The sequence below is a fragment of the Mastacembelus armatus genome, chromosome 3 (assembly GCF_900324485.2).
Source record: "Mastacembelus armatus chromosome 3, fMasArm1.2, whole genome shotgun sequence".
NCBI classification, from domain to species: domain Eukaryota; kingdom Metazoa; phylum Chordata; class Actinopteri; order Synbranchiformes; family Mastacembelidae; genus Mastacembelus; species Mastacembelus armatus.
Genome location: NC_046635.1, coordinates 27,431,752 through 27,452,176, shown reverse-complemented (window position 1 = coordinate 27,452,176; position 20,425 = coordinate 27,431,752). Strand labels below are relative to the sequence as shown.

At 38.4% G+C, this 20,425-nt stretch overlaps 1 long non-coding RNA gene across 2 annotated transcripts in view; it reads left to right on the top strand.

Moving 5' to 3' along the window:
* LOC113122708 (uncharacterized) overlaps positions 1 to 19,790 on the top strand; it is a 93,875-nt gene extending 74,085 nt beyond the window's left edge. For both annotated transcript variants that reach the window (XR_003294888.1, XR_003294887.1), the window contains exons 3-5: positions 15,365 to 15,518; positions 15,892 to 15,935; positions 19,305 to 19,790. This is a non-coding gene — a long non-coding RNA (uncharacterized LOC113122708). The remainder of the gene's footprint in view (positions 1 to 15,364; positions 15,519 to 15,891; positions 15,936 to 19,304) is intronic.
* The last annotated feature ends 635 nt before the right edge of the window (positions 19,791 to 20,425 follow it).

The following is a 20,425-nucleotide window of genomic DNA, read 5'->3' as shown; positions in this document are numbered from 1 at the left end:
TTCCTTTATGTGTATGTGTGTGTGTGCGCGAGTGCGTTCTACAGAGTCAGTGTCAGTTTCACCTCTGACAGGCAGACCAGTGGCTCTGCAGCAGCTGGAGCTCTGTCATGTAGACTTCATCTGAGACTACGCCGATCATAGACAGGAAGGTCATTATCACAGCCCTGCGGCTCAGCTTGGACATAAATCACATGCATATTATTCTAATCTGTTTGAAGGCACACAGGTTTGATTTCATCTTCTTTATTAATCTTCCAAGAAACAAGAGTTCTCCTTCTTTCCCCCCTCTGGCCCGTTCAGGGTCACTGGAGGACACCTCTGTTGAGGAACTGAGAACAACACAGGCTATGAAGTTGGAGATTTGCCAGCCTCATTAACCACCAGACAAGACTACAGCTCATGCATAGGCATCAACGCTGGTCTCTGTCACGGACTACATATCCAGTGGGACCTCACCTTAGGCTGTTTTTGCTTTCAGTGAAAAAGAATAGACAGCAAAAATACCCAGGCATTTACAACAAAGAGCACAAATGATTCAAGTACCATTAACTTTTAAAACTGTATTTTGGGTGGCATTAATGTTAAGTTTGCTGGACCAGTAAAATAATTCTACCTGTTCCCAACTTTGTGAAATTTGTTTAAAGAGTTTCCTTCAGGGGGGGTTGTTCCAAAGGGGGTTGTTCTCTTGGTACGTCGCCTGGCAAAACAATTTAAGTCAATATCCTGAAATTAGGAGATACTGTAGCAGAACACTTGTAAGAAAAGACTCGACTCTAGTCTCACCAGGAGACATTCACACACGCAGTGTTTGCTTGGTAAAGACATTTTATCAGGAATAAGAATAATCACACCCACACAAAAAACAATGGACATGTCCTAGAGTAAGCAGTGCTAAAGGAGGACAGATTTTTTTGGTAGGAACTTAAACTGGCCATTATATGGGAGCTGACTTTAGTTTATGCCTGTTGTCTCAGATAGGCCTAGAAATAAACTGAAATGATTCCTTCATATAGTAAACTGTGAATTGTTAAATTAGTTAGTTACACTGTCAGTCTTTTTCAGTTTCAGTTATTTAACACATTAAAGAATAATAAGCAGAAAACAGTTACACACCACAAATATTTCATTTGTAATCCTCATTATTTTCCAAAAAATAAATATATGTGCAGCATTTTGTTGTTTGTTTCCATATGGTTGTAGACAATACAGTCATTATTTTGGGAGTTTTAGATAACAATGACTCTGGAGTGGTGAGGTTCACTTTTTCACATTTTCTTGATATTGTTATTGCTCTGAGTCTCCCTGCATGCGCAACTTACTGCTCAAACCAGTTTATGCCCCATTACTGGGTTTGTTGATTGTCACTGTTGGAAATGAAGGAAATCACTAATTCTGGCTTAAAAGACCATGTTCCCACAGAACCAGGGAAAATGAGTACACCAAAAAGTTCATAGGAGCATTTATTCAAAATATGTATTGTTGGACAGTGGATTTTTATACTGACGGTTTTACATCAAATCTGATGATTTCTTTTATACTCTGTATTATATTTTTGTATTTAACTCTAAGGCCCCAATTCTAATCGCAAATGCACATCAATCTGAGCAACAGACTTCATGGGTTTCTCCAAATGTACCTGTGGTTTTTGTTTGTGTATGTGCAGCAGTTTAAAGTGCAAAAGGGCTGACTAAAGCAGAAAATAAACCAGAAGGTGTGGTGATTAATAAATATATTCTCCGCCAGTCAAATAACTGGTCTAATAACTGGATGAATCTGGCTGAGTCACTCAAAGTTCAACAAGACACTTCATCAGGAAATCACAGTGAAGTTGCAGAGCAGCATGACATGAGCACAACCAAATGGATTTATTGCTTTAGATAATTTAAACAGTGAAGACAGACATAAATCACTTAAAAAACTATATACTATAAACTATGAATCCATGTGCATGACTGCACCACTAATCAGCCTCCACTGTATTTCTTCTAGCACATTGTTTTCTTCATATAAACCTCATGTGATTGCACTGTTTCTGTTTGTTCTATTTCCATTTTGTATATTTTCTAGTCTCTGTGTATTACATCTGTCCTTCTTCCTTCAGATGCTGCAGGGATTTAACTGAAACAGAAGCTTTTCATGCAGTAAAAGCAATGGTGACTGTTCCACCATGAAAATAGAGCCCTAGAAAGGTGGTGCTCTGGTTTTTCTCTGAGGTGCTTGTCTTCCCCAGCTAGCAGTTCCTGATTTTTAGATCAAGACTAGACCTCTCAACCCCAACCCTGACCGCTGCATGAGTCCACTGTTTATGTTTAAGTGAGGCTGGATGGCAGGTTCCTCTTTTAAAGTTAAAGTGGGGCTTTTCTGGTAATTTGCCACGATACTCAAACTCAATGTCCAGGACTTGTGGCCTGTGAGGGTGTGTGTGAGGGTGTGTGTGTGTGTGTGTGAGGGTGTGTGTGTGTGTGTGTGTGTGTGTGTGTGTGTGTGTGTGCGCATGTGTGCATTTTTTAATTTGCTGTGTCAAGACTAAAGGATGCAGGGCACAAAGGCTGGTTTGTGTCAGTGTGGAAGGTTTGGGGTGACACATAGTTAAATAAAGCTAGCCTGAGGCAGAATGGCCTAATGAATAGTCCATTCTTTAGGCAACATGTGGACTGAGGTCTAACATTAACGTCTAAACCTTAATGTTTTTTGCATTAAGTAATTCAGAAAACCTTACTGATAAACTGTGAAGTCGTACTTCCAAATGTGTGGGTCCTGGATATATATACATCTGGCAGATTCAGACCAACATAATTTCCCCATTGGTGATGTTTGCATCCAACTGGTGACGGTGTTTTAACTTTGTTTTTCAGTTGACCATACTGTGCACATACAACAGCACACACATGCTCCTGTTTTAATCAGAAGAGTTGTCTACAAGCAAACCAGTGCACGTTTTTTTTTCTGCTTTATGATGGTTATGTTATAAATATCGACGTCTGCATAAGAAACAGCATTTTTAAATGCTATAAGTGTTACAGTAATGATGAATAATGATGTAATATAAGAATCAGGAAAGTTATGCTAGATGTAGTTTTGGTTATAACTGTAGTTCGTATATTAACTAAAGCTTCGCAGCATGTTTTATCACTCGAGCTCTGCTCTTTTAACATGCAGGCTGCAGCAGGAGGTGTGTGGTTGACATATTGATAGTTTCATTGGACTTCACTGCATTTGATATACGTAAAGGTAGGGTTGGTGATTCCTTTCAGAAGCATATCTTTTTACTTCTCTTGAATTTCTTTTTTTCATCTGGAATGCAATGAATGAATTAAAATCTGTGGGGATGAAATAACTCATTTTATTCAACCCAAACAAAACCTCTGAATGGCAGAGCTGTCAACCTACATTCCTTCTTTCCTGTGCACTGCCCTTTCACGCAATGCAAAGAATGTCCCACAAGACTTTGCTAGTAGATATGTTACCACCCTGTTCTTATAGCTACAGCTAGTGAGCTGTGGCAGAGAAGGTTCCCACTGCAGCATTTGTTCACAAACAGAAGTAAAACCAGAATTATTGTTGGTGTGGCTTTTTAACAATGGCACTACTGATAGAACCAAAGGGGCTGAAGGGCGACACCATGGTGCTCATGTTTCTGCTGGACAGATCGGTTTCGTTGTGTTTGGGGGGGATTTGTTATTTCCCTGAAATCTGTAACGTTAGCCAACATAACTGGTTTGTATAGGTCAACATTAACATTGGCTAAATTCCATCTAAATGAGCTGTGACAGTTGTTGTGATCAGCTTCTCATTGCTCTGTCTCGTGTCTTCTCATCAGTGAGACTGAGTCCTGGATTAGTGGCTTTGGAGAGAAGTCCAAACCAAAGGGTGGGATTTCTTTGGTTGTCTGATTTCAAAATCAAGCTTCCTCTTGCTGGTTTTTCCATAATCACCAGCTATATCTTTATTCCTGTCAATACAAACTAGACAGGAGCCACTCATACTGTATGTATGATTTGGTTTTACTTTATTGATCATTTACCCTGGCAGTGCGGGGAGATTGTTCTTCAGCTTGGTCACTATACAGTATCTGTCAATGTCTGTCAAGCACTTCAGATCTCAGGTGAGACCCATGGTCAGAAGGTGCAAACCACTTCAATTTAATAACCAGGTTCTGTTTTACAAGAGGCACAAGTCCTGTAGACTCTCACATATTCATGTATAGAATTTGATAAGTGAAATGCTACGAAAGTAGAAGAATCTTTTTGTTGCAAATGACTGCTTGCATGTTGCCATGTTGGTGAAATTGGAGCCTGAACCTAAAACAATTCATGAACAGCTTCCTTACTTCAACATGACACTCAGAGCTAACTGGGAGTCCCAGTGCAGGTGTTGAGCGGCCACATGGCTGCGGGTTTGAAAACCATAAGAAACCGTTTCACATTAAGCAAAGAAGAGAAAATATTAAATACATATTTTTAAGTTGATTGCAAATCGATTCACCAAATTGTTGTACTGTACTTTAAAATAAATGAATTGAAAACCTGTTGCTTTTAAAAGTCTGACTTCATGAGCTGGAACATTAACTCCATTGTAAAATCACCAGTTTTACATAAATGAAACATCAATAACTTTTGAAGAATGAAATCCCCTTAGATGAAATATGTTTTGTTGTATGTCTGTGGTTCATCCAGTGGAAATGACACAGACAGACTGTCTGTGATGCTGATGTTTAATCAATGCTGAATGATTCAGACATCCAGCTGTTATTGCAACTTTACATCTTTAACAGGCTTCTAGTTTCCAATTAAGCTAATTCATGTCAGCTAAACACACGGCTGAAAAACACAGCAGACGGTTCAGGCCAGCAGGATACACATCCTATCAGCACTTCGCTGAGACAGTTCTGTTCAAAGTCTAACACATTAATTGGAACCGGATTTAAGTCTTGTTGTTTTTTTTTTGTTTGTTTTTTTTACAAACTTCTAATGCACATCATTTCCTTGTACAACAACCACTGTCCCCTAAACTGACTGGCTTATCTTGTTGGGGTAGCTGTTTATCAGAAATTATGCTGGATAAAAAACACAAAAGTTCACATTTTTAAAATATTTTTCCTAAATCAAGTAAGACTAGAATGTTTCTGTGAGAAAATTTTAATAATACTGACCTTTTTTGGTCACTATAGTGGTCCCTGCAGGATTTTATTGTTGTCATGATGGATGAAAGTGACATTCAGGGTAGCTGATATTCTACTAGTCTTTGTTATTACATGTAATATCTCACTCAACATTTCTTTTATTGGTCATTCTAAAAAAAAAAAAAAAAAATGGGAACAATGTTCCTGGGGTTTACTTTCACATTTCACATTACTGCATTGACTTCTCATGTACACTGTGGAAACTGATCAAAAGAAGGACACAGTTAGTCAACTAAAATAAATATGTTCTTGCTACCATAGTTATTCCTCACCACCAAATCTGAAGCCTTGTCCAAAGTAGGCGCTGAGAAATATCAATTCTTAAATGCATTATGCTTTTTCAAATAATCAACCCAACATGTAATTATTTTTCACTTACATACACAATAAAAAATTCTATCACCCTTAGGTTGGGAGGTTTTTAATTTTCTTGTGCTTTGATTTGCTTTTGCTTTTTAAAGCAGTGAACAGTAACTGTCAGCTGCTTGGCTGCATCTTCAGCACCCAGACACTTCACTGAACAGCGACTATCTGACATTCTACCTCAGCATCTCAAGCAGGGTAGGACTCCCTTGGGTGCTTTGGCCCATCTCTCCCATTCTAAGTGGGTCAGTGGGTCCACTACACTCACCAGTAAAGTGTTGTTGCTGCAGCAAATGTAGTAAGATAATGAGTGGCAATTAGCAAAGCTGTCTTATCAGCTCCCAGCTAATAGGTCTGTACTCTAACCCACCCTGACAGAGCAGACCCTGGGGTGCTGCAGTGTTTACCTATAAAGCTCTTTCTTTCTTCCTTTTTCTTCTCTCCTTCCTTTCCTCTAGTAGCACAGTAGATGTGAATGGTTGTGTATGCCGTTAGTGCATTGCAGCATCACACGTCATGCAGCCAGACAGAGCAGGAGGGTTAAACTGAGGTCACAGCAAAGGCAGCTGAGTTCTATGTCAACACAGTTTGAATATAAGCATTATGCACATCAACAACATTTGCCAATAATTCCTGTAAAGATTCATGTCCTGAATGCTTGAACCACACCTGTCTGGCATTGTTCCTCTGCTCTGGGATGTGTTTCATTCCTGCTCTGTAGATCTGATGCTGTGCAAGTAAGTGTGTTTCTGTTTCATTCATTATGAGCGTCAGCATCAGATGTCTGCTTAATCTAGCTGCCAGAGAGCAATCAGAGGAGCCAGACATGATATGAATACTAATACTGTTCAGAGTTAGATGATCGTTTGAATGGTTTGTATATCTAAAACAGTTTTAGAGCTAGTGGTTATGTGTTATTGTATTATGTGTGAATTCATATTTCACTCATTGTTTACATGTACCAAATTTGTTTTCTTTGTTTAAAACAGTTTCAGATAAGTAGTCTTAAATGAAAGAGAAGTGAAATAAGAAACAGACAGACCCCACCCAAGGAGACATACACACACAGCACAGGACTGCTGCAGTAAGACAAAACACACAGGCACATATACACATGTGCTCTCACTGATGTCCATGCATACTTAAACACAATCACACACACACACACAGAGGAGCATAGCAGTAGAAGTGGTAGAGGGTCCCCACCCCTGTCTGTCTACATTGCAGCAGTGCTGCAGTCAGACAAAGAGAAACAAAGGTTTCATAACAGGACTGCAGCTGATGTTACAGCAACCCCTGGTGGTGTAGCACAGAATAGTGCCTTAAAACACCACTAACAGCAGCTGGAAAGGATTGTTGAGTTATTATTTGACTATTTGATTGTACCATTATGATGGAAAGCAAAGATGGAGATGGTAATAGATGTTAGATGCAGGATTTTGCATCAGATAAAATCATTTTTTGGAAGGGAATTATAATTTAAAAGTCAAATACAAAAGTGCACCATGGGCAATTAGACTGGTATGCAGTTGAGCTCATAAAATTTGCATCTTTGGATAATGTTCATAAGTGAGTAAACTTATCCATTAGTGACATTACACTTTAAATTGAACCAGAGTTGACGCAAAGGCAGACAATGAAGCCACACACATGTAAAACAAGTTACATATATACAGGGGATAAAGTGTCAATCTGATAGAATGAAGTTTATTAACACAAACACTAACACAAAAATGTTAGAATTTAAAAAATAATTGTTGTATTGCTTGTATAAATATTATGGGTTATAATTATATGACAACATATCTGTTATATTCATTTATTTAAAATCTGCAAGTTATGTTGGCAAAGACCATTTTTTTCTAATGCTGAAAAAACAAGTCTTGTGATCAATATATTTCACTGAAGATGACAGAGTGAACATGATGTGCAGCCATCTTTGCTGAGTCTGTCCCTTCCTTTTTTCTTACTGTGGTCGTTGTTTTGCAAACCCTTTCAAAGCGTCCACTGAAAACCAACTGCAGTTCATACAAAGCATCTGAATGTTCATACTTGACTTTGGACATAGTAGCTAGTAAGTGGACCGTGCATTGTGATTGTTTTGTCAAACTTATGAAAGATATTTATTGGATATATTGTTTACATTTTGACATGACTTTGATAGATCAGTTTACTGAATCTGACTCCCACTGACATTGCACCAAGATGACTCACTTCACAAACAGAAAATGTAAAAAACCAAAAAACAAAGAATGTGGAAAAAATGTCCCAGTAACACACACACTATGAGCATTCTAAGCACATTTTCCAACACTGTCATCACACAGAATGTTGATGTTGGACCATTTTACAAAACCCCAGATTATGTTCCATGGCATTTTTCTTCATCTAAAACCAATGTTAAAATTGTTATTTTCTACCATTTCTGCTGCATGGAGACTACAGGATAAATAAGGTTAGAGGGAAGCATGGTTATACTGTGCCTAATTAACTACAATTTGAGTATGATACTGGTTAGGTAAATAAACGTGATTAAGGTTATGAACGGCTTTGTGATAAGAAAAGTAAGAAAAGGTTGCTTGGGGACTCATTGCTAAGCAGATTTCTCTTCCCAGCAGTGGTTTTCAGCAAACTCACATGATGCCAGTACCTCAAGTAGCCTTACAAAGGTTTAGAGTTGGCTCACTGTTCCATGGCCAAGATGGAATTTGCATTGTTCCTGTCGGATCTGATGTTTTTACTTTTGACAAACAGTCGATGCCTCCTTTCCAGAACCCTGCCGTAAACCTTCTTGGGAAAGTTGAGCAGTATAATTGTCTGATGATTGGTGTCCACCTTTCTGGTATCCCTTAAAAATGGGCACCACCAATCTGAAGGCACTGTGCCTATTCTAATCTCTTCCATACCAAGTTCTTTGCCACCAAGAAACTTCTCATCTTGAATACCTCTGCTAAAGGTCTAAGTAAGATCTGCTCCCACAGACTCTGACTCCTTCTCAAAGCAAGTTAGTTGAGTTTGCCAGTACAACTTTGCCATTTCTCAGTCCCACTAATTACTTTTGTGACTATAAACAATTATATTATACTGGACATTCTGTACTAACCCTAGTAATCAGTGGATCCATGAAAAACCATGTGCTGCCTGCCTTTCCTTTGTTATGAACTAATCGTGTTGCTCTAAATAATTTGGAAAATACATGCATACATTGACACACATACACAAATCAGAGTTCTCAGTAACACACATACACAAATCAGAGTTCTCAGTGACACACATACACAAATCAGAGTTCTCAGAATAACCACATGGTTCAAATTAGTAGAACAGTGGAGGACTCCAAACCAGACACATGGGAAACTTTGTGTGTACTTGCTTTTGTATTTTGAAGTCTGTGTGTTACTCATACTGTGGGGACCTAGACCTGTTTACGCACTCATGTAATATGGTGACCTGGCCCTGCTAGTCCCCACTATTTAGGTTAGGGTTATTCTCAGTCAAGTAGTGGCTATGGCTAAGGTTAGGGTAAGTCTTCAGGAAATGGATGTAAGTCAATGTAAAGTCCCCAAAAGAAATCAAAACAAGTGTGTGCGTGCATGTTAAAGACCTGACATCTTTTGGCCAGGGAAAGAAGACAATGTTGTGTTATATTATCCAGACATGGGGAATGTGCAGTCAAGGTCAAGTGTCTCACTGTGTCTTGTCTATTGTATGGGAGTCAGAGAAGGTGGCAGTGATAAAAGATGAAGGAGGAGCGATCATGTCGTTGAGGGTGCAGATAAATCTGGACTTGCTTCAGTGCAGTTTGTGGGACTAATGGGGGCGTGGTGGCTTCTGTAGGATCACTGATCACTTTGGGGGTATTGGAGTGGTGTATCTGCTGTTAAGTACTTGAAAACAAAGAAAAACAGGACACACTTCTAGCGTCAGCCTCCCTTGCAGTGTCCATTTGGACATTGAGAGTCCTGAATGCACAGGTGCAGCCACAAAGGGTTTCAAAGTATAGGTTTAACATTTTTAAGTTTGTTTTAATACAATACTTGCATGCCTCAAGAGTTATTGGTTACTAAAAATTGCTCATGTTAATACTGCTTGTGTGTATACAGAGTCTAGTCCACAATCCCTGTAGTTTTGGCCATAAATCATAATAAAGTAAACTTTGAAGCTGTAGGCCAAAGCATTAAAATACACTGCATTTCAGAAGGGTGACCAATCTTAGCTTTGGCTTGAAAACCAAATGTTGGATACAGACGGCTTCCCCATTTGCATAGGGATCTCTTATACAAGTGTCTGATTCAACAAACCCTCTTAACTGCACAAACCTGTCACAGTATTGCTCTCAGTTGCTACTTGCTATGCCCCATTTGTGTGAGAATTTCATTCACAAAAGTCAACCTTGGGAGTAAAAAGCAGAACTTCACAGTGCTGGACCTTTTGCAAATCAGCAGATAAAAAAATAATAACTATAGCACTATCAGATGGTATCAAAGGGAAATGCAGACAAAGAGAAAATACTCATAACTGTCTGTGTTATCATAGTACTATGACAGCAAAGTAAAGAAGTAATAGTTACATATGAAATTAAATAATAAAAACCTCTTGCTAGAACAAAACTGTCCATGAGACGCCTGTTAGTCAAGAGGATGCAACAGTCACATATGATTTACAGAATCCATTCTACTATAGATGATCTCAAACCGAGAAGCTTAACAGAAGATATTTATTGACCCAGTGACCTGAGACAGCTGACAGGGGACACAGGACATCCCCTTGCAACAGTTGGGTTGCAGGAGAAAAACCATTACAGTTTGTCTTTGTCTACTTTTGCCATCTCCACTAACTGTCCTGTAAACTCAGTTCCTGCTATACCCACCTGCTCACCTGTTCTGCATTCCCTCAAGAGTATCCCATTTATATATAGAAAAACCTATTTGCCATAAAAACCACAGGTTTCCAGGCTTTGTACATTCTTCTTTTTCCTGCCTGTCCATTTTGATTCCCTGCCTGTTTTGGGGCTCTGAATTTCATCTGCTGCCATTTGCCCTGTTCGCCTCATTTGGCTGCCTCAGTTCCTGACTTTGCTCCTTAACCTTGCCCCCTTCCTTGCTTTGTCTGCTAAACCTTTTGGATAAAGAATAATTGTGAGACTTTTTATTCTATGTCTCTGAATCATGCAAAATCATGAGTCTAGGGTTTCTTTTATATGTGACATAATCCTGTATTTGTCATAGAAATACAGTAAATTATGATTAAGGGGCCTTAGTACTTATGTGAAACAAATATTACTCCTAAGTCTCCAGCGACAAGTCTAGATCACTTGTGAGTTTCATTGGTAAACATGGAAAATTATAATACTGATAATCTAAACATGGCAAAAATAATGAGCAAACAACTCTTTCATGGCACCAGGGGTCAAGAGAAAACTGTTTGAGAATAAGTAGAACAGAACAATTTATGGTCAGAATCAGTATGGTCACATCATTTGTTTATTGAAAAACTATAATTAATTAATTCATTAATTCAATGATAAAAGATGTGACGAATAGGAGTGATTAGAAAACAGAAGCGTTTTCATGCCCCACTTTCATAATAACCGTTTGCATATTTGGAGCTTTAAACATTAAGAATAATTCATTATTTATCCCAGACTGTATTCAAGTGGAAGTGTCAGTATTATACCACTGAGAGCTAAACAGAGTTATTCTGGCCATTTAAGAAAGATGAGTGAAAAGTAAAGCAGGGCTGGAACAGGCATGTTGTTCTATGGATAGAGCTGAAAACAAACACTTTCATCAATACTTTTCATCTGATCCTGCTCAAACACTTTATTAAAAACACAAATCTGCAGAGAATTGATAATATTCAGTGTTAGCTTTGAAGTGTTTAATGAGATTAGGTGGCATTAATCATTGAACTGGTACCTCACTCATCACCCTAATTTAGAAAGATTGTCATTTTGAAAAGATGAACCTTCTGCTTGAACAGATATATTTTGTCTGTGAGGCTTTGACTTTAAGCTTGTCATGCTGGAACAGGCCTTGGTGACTGCCACACAGTCTTTCAGGGCCTTAATCCACATTACAGTTGGCTGGCGTTTTCCTTCCCACCCTGCATCTCCTGCTCCATGATCAGACGCATGACAAACAGAAAAAGAGAGAGGGAATGAAGAGACATTTCTTCGTCCTTGCATGTGTCTGTTGAGTGGCAGGAAGAGAAGAGAGCTGACGTGCTGCTGGTTAGCTTTACAAACAAAACAGGTTTGAAACCAAATGTTATTTCATTGTACAGTAGGCTATATCAATAAATATTTCTTCAAGAGTATAGATAAAGTAACTCTATTTGAGTTCATCAGGATTACTATATACACCCAGATTAAGGAGAGCATTCTGTCTGGACTACAAAAAAACAGTAAGATGTATGGGATACTGTGCTTTTGGTTTTATTTCTGGCCAAGTAACATTGCTTTGCTACAGTCTCATACTGGCTGAGAAAACATTATCCAAATGGACTGAATATGAAAGGTGTTATTTATGTAAATTGAACACAGTATTACAGTTTTTTTTTCCATAGCTTTGGCCCAATTTCAGGTTACACTTATTAAAACAATAATGGCATTCTCCACAACATGTAGTTTGTTCTGCTCAACATAAGAGCATTTCTCATTTTTTCCTTACAAATAGCCACAGCTAAACACATCAGCAAAAGATTGAGGACATTTGTCTCCAATTTGAACAATTATCAGTTGTGTATGTCCTCTTATTCAAAATATAATTTGTTGCTTCTCACATTTTCGATATATATGTTCGGTTAGGTAAGCTGTATGGCAACAGGCTTCTGACTTGCTTGCAATGTGGGCTTGCTATTTGTATAGTTTCTGATCAAACTGACAATAGTTCATCAGAATTGCTCATTATATCTTCAGTGTCAATTCCTGGTGCACAGCTGCTGCCTCTGTAATATGATGGTGAAGTGTATCCTGTGTAACCTTTCACTGCCAGCCGTTTAACTCCTTTACATCTGCATAGACCCTTTAACAGAGCTTTGTGCTGTTGTACTGTGGATCCTAGTATAGCAAAAAATAGTTTAATTTAGATAATAACATGATACCATCTGTCTGTTGGCATGAATGTTCATTCCACTTAACTAAAAGCAGACAACAGTCCCAACTCCCAAAAGACAAAATTAAACACTTGGTATTTAAGAAAGAGAATAATTTTAATTTAGCAGAATGAAATGGGTATCTCTCATAGATCACTGCAAACGTTTACCACTTTTAATTGCTTTACCTCCTTCCAGGCTTGGAAACCGAAAAATTTGATGGCTCTCTACACACAGGCCATTTTACTCATTAACTCTCTGATATTTCCTTAACAATTCCCCGTAAATAAAACATTTCATTTTTCATTATTATTCGTTATTTATTCATGTTGGTTAACACATTTTTTGTTTTGTTTTTAATTATATTTTCATATTTGGGACTGTCTCACTTATAACAATGAAAAATGTGTTTTAAAAACAGATTACCGTTCTGTGATGAAGATGAATCAGTCAGTAACAAATGTAAACATGTTACCTCAGACTTCGTCCTCCCATTCTCAGTGTTCTATCGCTCCTTCACAAAGCTGTAGAAAGATGAGAAGCAGAGTTCACTGCGAGTTCACTGGTGCTCAACACCCTCAGCTCTTTCATGTCTTCACAGTGAGGCAGCTGCAGATGCAGTCTCTTTTAACATATCAGGCTTGTCTGTCTGCATAATAAGCATTTTCATGCTGACTTTTCTTGCTGTTCATAATAAATATTAAATCACAAAAATCTATGATGTTGATTAACAAATCCAAATCTATCCTGTCTCTCTGTCAGCCAGCTAATACCAGATATGTTTTATGTAAAAGGCAATATGGGATTTTCCTGTCTTTTTAGAACTTCCAGAGTAAATTCAAAAGTATTTAAAAGGCATAAAATTGATATGCATATTAGAATGTGTCTGTATGGAGTACATAGATATGGAATCATAATGAAAGTACAGCAGGACATGTACTAACCTAGTACACTTAGTGCTCTGCTGTCACCTAGCGGTGCTTTTGGACATAACATTTTTAAAGAGATGGTCACAGAGATGGTGAGATTGTGAATGTCCTGGGTTCAAATAGCAGGATCTGCAGGGTACTGCTGTCCAGCCAGAGAGCAGAATGACCAAAATGTGGACTTGCAGGAAGCAACATACGAGACATGGCAGAAAAGATCAACAAAGACGATACATCAGAATTTGGTGTGAAATTAAATTTAAGTTTGATTTTATTTTTATTTTTCATTTTGTATTAAAAAATCAAACAGATATCCGTTACATGTACCATAATTGCCCTATTCTGATTTTGAAGTATTGTAGGTATTTGCTTGTCAAAACAACAGATACAGTATAGACCACATGTGTACACACAAACAGATAATAATCATGGCCAGGAGGCTGACGTGACATGTTTCTGGTGAGTGAATTCACTTCCTGTTGCTAGCGTGTTGTGCCATGTGTTTCTGTAGCTCGTTCACCAATTAGCTCCAGTCTGATACACTGAAAAATGAGCTAGATTCTCTGTACAACTCATAAACCGTTACATATTCCTGTAGTAGTCACATACCGTTTTTTTTGTCCACTACCTCTTGCTATTTCCAGACATAACTTGTTATTTCTGGCTCATTAGGCTACCAGTTAGCTCAGCTAGCTGCTAGCATGGCCTCTCTCTGTCTCTATCTGTCGCTGCTTGGTGTGCTGCATGTTTAGGTTTTCCTCTGCCTCCGTTAGTCAGAATGAGACCTGGAATAAGTGTAGGCTTCTGGTCGCTTTGGAGGCGAGGATCACTGACCAGGAAGCTCAGCACCTTCGAACCAAAACTAGCAAGCCTAGCCCCATTAGCGGGTGTGTAGCCTGTTACCTGTCCGATGGAAACAGAAACCCACGGCTCATCACCTGCCTGTTCACATTTCTACTAGACTTTCCCCACTCAGCCACACACCTGCTGAGAAACCGACTTTGTTGCAGCCCCATAGTCAGAAACGTCAAGATAGAGACATACAAATCCCTTCATAGCCTTTAGCTACCAAGCTCCATTCCTGTGGAACCAGCTCCCTTTCTGGGTTCAGGAGGCAGACACCCTCTATATGTTTAAGACTAGACTTAAACCCTTTTTTTTTGGACAAAGTGTATAGTTAGGACTGGCTCAAGTGAACCAGAACCATCCCTTAGTTATGCTGCTATAGGCCTAGACTGCCTGATGAGGACTCTCCATCGGTGCACTGAGCTCCTCTCTCCTCTCCTCCCCCTCACATGTATATTCCATCATTGAGTGTCACTAACTTTGTGCCTTCTCCCTTCGGTAGTTTGTGCTCTCTCCCTCTCTCTCTGTCCTCTCTCTCTCTCTGTACCTTCTGCAGGTGTCCCTGGTCCTGCATCTGTATATTGCTGATGTGCAGTTACTGGCCCCACCACCTTCACTGTCTGTTTGTTGTTTATTGTTGTTTTCTTTGTGTATTCACCCCCCCACTGGTCGAGTCCTCTTCACTGCTTCCAAGTGCTTCCTCATAAGGGATTTGTTGGGCTCTTGTTTTTTGTAAAGTGCCTTTAAATGATTGTACTGTGATTTGGTGCTATACAAATAACTTGAGAATTGAAATTGGTAGCAGTGGTCAACATTGCCAGATGCAGAGAACTGTGGTGCAGCAGTGCTGAAGTGCAACTGCAGAGCAGAGTCTAGACTGTCGAACTTCCCCACTGTTCTGTCTGTACTGTGTTTGGTTAAGTATTTTACAACCAATTTGTCTTCATTTCAGCAGGCCTAGAGCAAAAGCTCGCTGCTGGAGGCTCAGCATAATTGGACTACAATCTGTGTAATGAAGCCTTACCTACAGGAGAGCAACAGACAGACTGAGCTGGAGTTACAGTGTAGATCAGACTCCACTTACTACACTCCACTGTCACTGTTGTGTGAGTATGCTAAATCTGATACACACATCACTACATCAGCAGATCATAGAGAAGGAAAAATGTGTTGAAGTGTGTGACGTTGATTCTACACTAAATATGGTGTATGTCCCTACTATGCTTATTCAGGGTTTTTCTCACTTGCCCCCAAAGTAGGTTTTGCAGAGGTGGATCATCTTTTAACCAGAGTTGTTTTGTATTTGGGCCAATGGTGAATAACTATTAGTTTACTACTTAGAGCCACACACACTTACAGAGGGTGAATCATCCAGTAGCATTTCACTACCCAAGGAGCTTATCTGTTTGGTGCTCTGTATATAAGGTGGCACTTAGAAAGAAAACTTGCTAATTCCTTACTTTTTGTTGTCTCTTACAGTGAGATGCTTCAATGGCTCTGTTATGCCACAAGGGACAAAAAAAGTAAGTTCAGTTTATCCCTTAACATAATTTCCATTATACTATTTGTCATTTATATACCCAGAAGGATTTATATTGGTCATTTCCAAAATCAGTGTCTAATGGTTTATTAAGCCGCTAGAGTGAACCATAAAGCTGCATTAAAGATGTATCCTGCTTTAGTCTGCACATGCAAATAGCATTCAGCTGCACCTTTTCATCACAAACAGGAAGCAGTACAAATGCTTTACTGTATACTTCACTGATTAATAGGCCCAGCAAAATAATATCCACCCATAAGAATACTTCCTGACATTTTATACATCAGTTTTTATTACCTGATGTGTTTTCACAGATGCCTTTACACAGCTTGGCTGTAATGAGCCCCCAAATATTTTCCCAGCCGAGCATTATTTAGATTGAAATTCCTCCCTTAAATGTTTGCCTTATACATAAATGATGCATCTACATTAGCGTCAAGCTATGAATGGTAATGCTAATGAATATTAACATTTATTACCAGAATGATTCTTTCCCTGATAGAACTTGGTTTAAGTAGTTTCCTAAGTTGTTGTTATTATAATATTATATTATTTCTTTAGAACCTAAGTACATGTGATTATGCCACCATCAGCTCTGATACACATTGTGTTGTATCATCAAAATACAAGATGATGTAGGTGAATAGAATTGAATCCTTATAAAATAAAATAGGTGAAGGTTAGGCCAGAACATTTTCTTAGCTGCTTATTTTTTTATACCTTTATTAAACCTGTAACAAACAAATGACAAAAATTAAAAATCTAAAACATCAAAATAAAAATGGGTGTGACGGAGCCATTTAGAACACACTGCACACGCTTTAGAATTTGAGCGGGAACTGCCAATTGACATGATTATAATTAAACTAGTTCGAAGTGTACACAACAACAATTTTTGTTGCACCTGTTTCTAATAGAGAAAACAGTGGCTAGGGTCCACAATGTGAAAATTGCAAATTACCAAAAATTTCCAAACATGCTATTGTCAGTCAAATTACAGCCCTTTGTGCTGCAGGATGCCATGTGTTACAGTACAAAGACTGTAGGTGGTGCTCAGCTTACACACAGCTTTTCACAGGTACAGCTCCTACAGCAATGTGGCTAATATGATGTCTCTTTGTGCAGCTTTGGAACCATACAATTTACAGTCAGCACCATCAAGTAAGCCTACTGTAGCCAGTAATTTACTTTCAAAAAGTTAATCACAGAAAAAAATCCTGTTATTGCAGCTTATTGCAATTTTACATCACCAATCAATGAAAAGTAAATTATATAGCCGATATGAAAGGAGGGTGGAACAGCTGCCTCTGGTTACTGCAGTCAGTTTTGATGACTGCTATGAAACAACATCCCTGTCACTTAGACATTATTTTACCAGTAATGAATGTTGTTGTGTATGTTACTGTGTCCTGTGGTTAGGGTTAGACTAGCCATTATTTTTTAATGTGGCAATAAATATTAAAAGAAATTTATAACAACCAATTAAAATCTAACATCATGTTATTGATTATTTTTAAGTGTATGTGTGCAGCTCTGCCATGGAGAGTGCATCTGATTTTGTCTTCTTTTAATAATGCCTGTAACATTTATTTGTCATGGCTCACAGGCTGCTTTTATGTGTTAGTTTGTGTGCATGTGTGTAATTATTGTGTGTGGCTTTGATGTCAGTAATGTAATTTGCAATGGCTGCCTACTAGTGCACACCCTGTGGTAGTTATGAAACTATAACAGTCTTAGTGTCCTACCCAACATTGTGCATCTCAATGTTATATGTTTGGCATCTTCCTCCCCTGAAGTGGTAGATGGTCCTAACATGCCTGGTCTGACCATTTCATATGCTTTTTACACCCTGGAAAGTCACTGTGTATTAGAATTCTGTAAAATATAACTAGTTTTCATGCATCAAAACATGTTCCATTTCAGGTCACACAACAAACACGCAAAGAGTGGCTGTCTCATTTCCATTGGTATACATGACATTGTGATCCTACTTTAGAAATTCAGGGCAGACTAACAGCCTCTCATCATATCACTTTCACAAGGAAAATGCATTTTGAAATGATTGTTCTCCTCTCAGGGGTTTTGTGTTGACATGCGTGATTTTCTGTAATAAATAATCAATATTTAACTGGAATAGCTGATTATCTTTACACAGATGGACATACAAATTGCTGCAGAAAACAAGCAACGAACAATAGAAACACATCTTTTTACTGTTGAATAGCTTGCACAGATTTGGTGCTTATACAATAGAGTTCAGATAATTTAGACCAGATGGGACTCATGGGTGTGATTACTTGGACATCCTCAAATTCTAAGCAAGGTCAGAGAAGATAATCTCTTCTGGCTGGACCTCAGAACTGTGCAAAGACAGATGTGGTCATTTGTACAGACGGGCTCATGTTTCATGTGTGGTCCTGGACTGTAACTGAGGCACAGTCAAACATAACAAAACTGAATTATGGAGCTGTAAGAAATAAAGCTGCAGCACCTGAATGATACTGTTGCTTTCTGGAATTCAACACAGCTTATGTATTGTTGATCTTCATCTACAGGACATCATGGCAATGACACATTTGCAAAGGAGTTTTATGACTAACCTTGAAACCCGTGTGAATCTTGAGACTTAACGCTATGTAGCCACATACTGTATAAAACCTTTGTGCCTCCTATTGATGCGCTAGAGGAGAAAATAGTGGTCATTTCAATATTTGGGAACAGGGGACTATCAGGATCACTTTTCCAACATGGATCACTAAAGTCTTGGGCCTCGAATAGGTCTTTTGTTTTTTTTTAATGGTGCTATACCTGCCTTCAGATTGAATTGGTAAAGTCATATTTTTGGCATGGTAATACACCCATGATAATAGACTAGGACTGTGTATTTTTAATATCTACATTAAATTAGTACAGGGACCTCTGTTACAGCATCTTTGGCAGAGGACTCAAGCTCTGGATGGGACTGTACTTAAAGATATAAAATATAGCAAGGAGCCAGGGCTCAAGGGTTTTAAAAGCAATCAGTAAGATGTTAATCAATTCTAAAACATATTGGGAGTGAGAGTAAAGAGGTTTCATTGTGAGTCAATCTTTATTTTTTTAAGTCATACTTTTGCATACTACTTGATTGAACAAGCTCTATGGCATGCTGCTCAAAAGTTAAATTATTGTCCAGTGAAATACTGAGATTACTGTCATACTAATATTTCTGGCTTGATATGTTTGTTTATTTGTTCTGTCTGTTGCAAAGTAATTTTAGTTCTTATTACTTTAACTACAAAACTACTTGAATTTCCCTTTATGAATTGATTATTGATTAAGTTTATCTTGGGTTGCATATGACATGTAACAGGCAGGAGGAATGAGTCCATATGCTGTTTGAGCCACCACAGGAGGAATTGAGGTGTCAGAATCTACAGAGCCACAAAGTCCATATCAGGAGGAGGCTGGACTGGATGAAGGATCACAAACTCAGGACTTTCTCACAGAAGATTGTGACTGTGATTTATGACAACAGAGAGTAGATGTTGTGCTATGGGTCCTATATTGTGTAATTTTGTTCAGTTTTGGAAGACTTGTTGGAGTTGACTTGAATGTTCCAGAGCGAAAAAAGAGTCCTGTGGATTCTTAACTAAGATAACCTGCCTCGCGAGCTTTCTGTTGTTGCTGAATCATTCAGATAGTCTGTCTGAATTGAAGGATGTTCATTCTGTAGTTATAAGTTCCATGGAGGAAGACACATTGGTCAGAAGCACTCCTCTGAGTCCAGTCAGGCAGCTACCAATTAAACAAGACAGCTGTGAGGCCTTCCAGGTCTCATTCAGCACTTCAATCCTTCTGCCCCGCAGCTACAACGATAACTGAACAGGAGCCAAGTGAACAAAAGGCACATCACACTATTGTTGAAATAAAGGTCTCATTCAGATAGTTCAATAAAAGCACATACATACTGTAAATCCATTGCTTTTCATAGCTTAGAATTTATTTGAACCAGAATTTAGAGAAAAATTAACGTTACAACACGAATAACATAACAAATAAGATAAAAGAAGCCTTGTCTTGGTAATTATGCTCCTGAAAATTGAACTAATACAACTAATACTAACTAATACAAGAATCAGTAACTTCACAGCTAAATTTGCTCACACGTCCTAATGTCATGGGTTTAGGCAGTGAAAAACTCTGGTGGCAAATGCCTCAACAATTGAAAGCAATTTTTTGAAATGTCTAAAATGTTGGACCAGTTCTATATTTTGGTAAAATAAATAAAGTGAATTGGAACAAATAACTTAAATAAGTTTGAATAGTCATATAAATAGGTTGTAGTTATTTATACGTATGTAAATAAATGTCAAAAAGAAAGAACCTGTCTGGTGTGTTCAGTGCTGGCCCTTTAAGCAGTCAGTATGGCTATGATTGGACTGATGAGTGAGTGCTGCTGTAGTGTGTGGTGCTACTGTGGGGGGCTCCAGA